The sequence below is a fragment of the Poecile atricapillus genome, chromosome 3 (genome assembly GCF_030490865.1).
Source record: "Poecile atricapillus isolate bPoeAtr1 chromosome 3, bPoeAtr1.hap1, whole genome shotgun sequence".
Classification (NCBI taxonomy): Eukaryota; Metazoa; Chordata; class Aves; order Passeriformes; family Paridae; genus Poecile; species Poecile atricapillus.
In genome coordinates, this window is record NC_081251.1 from 16224259 (window position 1) to 16228376 (window position 4118).

The 4118-nt window shown below is 40.9% G+C and overlaps 1 long non-coding RNA gene across 1 annotated transcript; it reads right to left on the bottom strand.

Moving 5' to 3' along the window:
* Nucleotides 1-445: 445 nt before the first annotated feature.
* LOC131577871 (uncharacterized) lies at nucleotides 446-2842 on the bottom strand. Its single transcript, XR_009277327.1, has 3 exons — nucleotides 2742-2842; nucleotides 1406-1498; nucleotides 446-637 (listed from the first exon to the last, which is right to left on the bottom strand). It is a non-coding gene; the product is annotated as an uncharacterized LOC131577871 (long non-coding RNA).
* Between the last annotated feature and the right edge of the window lie 1276 nt (nucleotides 2843-4118).

Sequence of the window (4118 nt, forward strand, 5' to 3'; positions counted from 1 at the left end):
GGGTTCAGCTCTGCTGTATGAGCAGGCTTGCATCCGTACATTATGTGTTGATAATTCTCATTCTGTCATATATTTTGGCCGAGAGTGATGCAATCTATCAGAACCTCTGAACAATTATCTTCTTTTGGGCTGCATATCCTTAGTAGTCTGGGTAGCAATTACCCAATCCGAATATTTGGCAAATAGTTTGTAATTCCTGTGGAGAAAGCATATGCAAGCCTGGCTCTGACCTGATTAACTTTCTTAGTTCCCTGGCTTTTCCGTGCAGTACTGAACACCTAAGGGGAACTAGCATGTTCCCAGTTACTTGTGTCCTGAACAACATCAGTGAATGCTAATCATCCCTTCTGGATTTGGTGCTCCCTTTCATCTTGGGCTGGCTATATCCCAGGTGGGTGCAGCTTCTGGCAGCATGCCCTACAACGTGGGTGTTACTCTCAGAACAGAGGCAGAGGACTGCCAGATGTCCAGTGTCACCTGCCTGAAAGAAATTTTCCTTCCAAATCTTTGTGTGGATTGTTTCACCAGGTGATTGCTCTTGTTGTTGTGGTCTGCTGATGTGACCATGTGACAAATGCACTGCTGGCTTCCGTGTTCAAGGGAAGTGGAATTTAACTTGCTCAGTTGTATTTTGCAGCTGCAAAGAAGGAAAAAAATAGAAGTAAGAGTACAGTACAGGATGGACCAACATATGTCTTATTTCCTGCATTCTGGCAGCAGTCTTAGGGAGGAGGGACACAGCACCCTGGCAGTGACTATGGCCCAGATCCTCAGTTCAAGAGCCACAGGAGTGTAAAGAAAGCTCAAGTATTAGGATCATTTTAATCCCCAGGTGACCAAGGACCTTGCCTACAGAAGGCTGTTCGGTTCATAGCAAAGTGTGTTCATTTCATGTTTCTTTTTCCTGCTTTACAGGGGTAGTTGTAGATGGTCTTACAGTTGTCTAACATTTCTCAGCTTTTTTGGATAAGTTTATCTTGTGCTTGCTTGCATGCTGTCATTCTTAAGTGAGATAGAAACATTGCTTGAGGACTAATTTCCTGCAACATCACCTTCTCATTCCAACCTCCAAAGTTCTCACACCAAAATATATCTGATGTCACTGATATGAAAGGGCCTGGGATGGTTCAGTATGTTCCTTTTCTCAGCCAACCACATCTGTCTGACGTGTTCAATAGAGGGACTGGTTGCTCTTGACTCATCAAAAGGGATAGCTTATGTTATTTTGAGCTGTGTTGTCAAAAATGGCCCTTGACAAGACTTGAACTCATTCTCCTTGAGCTTAGTGGGGTGGTTTAACTGCTCATCTCCAGACAATAAATCTGGTAGTCAGATACACAGTAAGGAGGTATAAGGAAGTTCTTCTAATCTTCATGAAACTTTATGGGTGAGGTCAAGTTCTTACCCTGTGATTCACCAGCAAATTTCATCAGGTTTAAGAGGTGAACATCGGCTCTCTCATGCTTCTTTGTCAGTTCCCACATATCAGCATTCCTCCCTATCATGGCATAAGGGAAATGGACGTGACTGACTCACACTTGACAGGTTTCAGGTAAAGCAGAAATCACAACGTAAGAGATGCTAAAGGTTGTGACAGTGTTACAAGTGGTGGGTCTCTTCTCTCCTTAGGAACTCTGCTTAACTCCTTCAGACTTTTCCAGAAAAGAGAAAAAAAGACCAAAAAAAAGATAGTGAGGAAAGGAAAAGGCGCTCCCATTTTTTTTGTGGCATTACTACACAAAGCTGAGCTGCCAGATTAGTTAAGATCTGCAGGGAGATTGTGGTTAGCACTGGTGGTTGACTGGGCGCCACTGCATTCCTTGCAGTGGGACTCAGGCCAACACCATTACACCATCAGCTCTGAGGGATCACCAGTAGTACAGATTGCCAACAGGACAGGAAAACACAACAGAATTTTTGATACCTAGAAAAGGTGAGCTTTAGTGACAGCCTAGTTGCTCTTCCTGCCACCATGACCACCCTAGAAATATTAAAGTGTCAGCATGCCCATTTGCAATGTTTTCGGTCAGTAATAGAATGGTTGCTGTCAAAAGTAGTAGAATGTAAATACTTGTGGGGTTTTATAGTTTGGCTTTTTTTTTTTTTTTTTTTTTTTTTTAAACTATAAATTCACTCACTTTCTTTCTTCCTTTTCTTTAGCAGCAGGCTGTGGGTCCTTAAGTATCAATATCTCAGATCTATCTCATGCCACACCTAAAATAAATTGTCAATAGGAGGTGTTGTAGAAGATTCACACATCATTCCAGCAACTGTAATATCTGTTGGGAAATGCAAAAACACCAGGTGCATAGCTGCTGGATAGAGTTTCCATTTACTTTACCTGGGGCTTTTCTGTAACATACAGTAATGTACGTCACATGCAGAAAAAAAGTAGGTGGAAGGTTCTTTCCAAACCACATTGACTGAAAGAATGTACGTGTAAGGTAAGCTGTATGCTGACATGCTCATGTGCTCTGCAGAGGAAAGGGTTACCTTGTCAAGGAAGTCTTCCTGGTGCAGGTGTGCATCCTAGCAGATTCATTCAGAGACTGAGAGACGAGAATGAGCCCTCCCTCAACTGACATGTACAAACAGCCTTTTACCCATTTGTCTCCTAGGACATTTGCTAGCTGTCTCGTTAATCTTTTACTCGAAGTCAGACATATGTATTGATGGGAAAACAAACCATAGACCACAGACCCCCTGCCTTGCATTCCTCACCTCCTCAAAATAACACTCACCATAGAAGCATGCAGACAGCACTGATAGCTCAGTGGGTTTGTAGCTGCATTTCCTTGCACTCCTAAAGCACCCCTTCCAGTGTTGTTCTCATAAGCTCTTCTTCCTTATTGTTTATACTGTTGAGCAACTACCTATGCCCTGCAGTCCATCACATCCCCTTCTTTATTTGCATTGTGCAGGTATGATTCCTTCTGTATCTCTGAACTTAAGGTGGCAGAAGAAACCGGGACTGGAATTTCTTCCTTTTAACACTAGGTCACAGCGTGGTCCATGCACCTCTTGCTGACCTTCTGGAGGCTTTGAAAGCACCATTAATTTTACTTTCTTCTAACAGAGTAACAAAACTTTAGGATCTGATCCTTAGCTGGTTGAATTGTTTTTAGCTTTATTAAGAGGGAATAAGAAACTTGTGAGCCAGAGCCACTAGCAGAGTATAGAAAGGGAAGTAATTTCAGGAACAGAAATATCTGTAAAGTTTAATCTCCAGTTATCTTGCCTCTGACTTCATCATCATCTGGTCCCAACTAAACAGAGTCAGATTAGCTCAGTACTGAAATAAAAGAGCCTGGAGGTGTTGTCTTACTGTTGTTAAATAGTGATCTTCTATCTTACCTAAGCAAGCAGATCCTTTTGCCTCTTGCATCACTGAATTATCTGAGACTTTCTTGCATGTTTGCCTTCAAGCTTGCTGGGTGGACTGGTTGGGATTACTGGCAGAAGTTTTCCAATGCTGATTTTACTTTTAATAATATTTATTTTCTCCAACAAAGCTACACATACTCACATGTTGCATCTCATTTTAAGTGAGCTCAAAATTTCTTCAAATAGTAATTATTTCAAAAGGAAGAATACCCTCCAACTCCTGTAAGGATATTGTTTATAAATATTTGTACTTTGCATGTCTGCAAATGAAAATTACCAAAGCAGAACAAGGATTTATTTTCAGTTCTCTTTAATCTTAGAGTTATGCCTTGTACTGCATGACATGGGATTGACCTTCATGGGACTGGATCCAGTCAGAATTCATACCTCACTCAAATCCACATTTGTACATTGTTTAGGGTGTTTGGTCGGGAAGTTTTAACCTGTCCATTTCAAATCATTCATATTTCTAGTGTTCAGTCTCAATAAAATCCACAGAAACTCCAGTAGACTCTGTATTCACTTCTTCAAATGAGAATGTATTCTTTAATAGGAATTTAGGTTTGATGTAATGGTAGAACATCTCCTCTCCATTTAATTTTTTTCCCTAAATATTTTTGTTTTGAGCTTTTAGGTTCCCCTTGCAAAAATATTCTCAAAAAACTTTTTGCAGCACCTAGCACAAGGACACCGTGATTATTATGTTTTGTAATACAAATCACCACTTAAAAGTA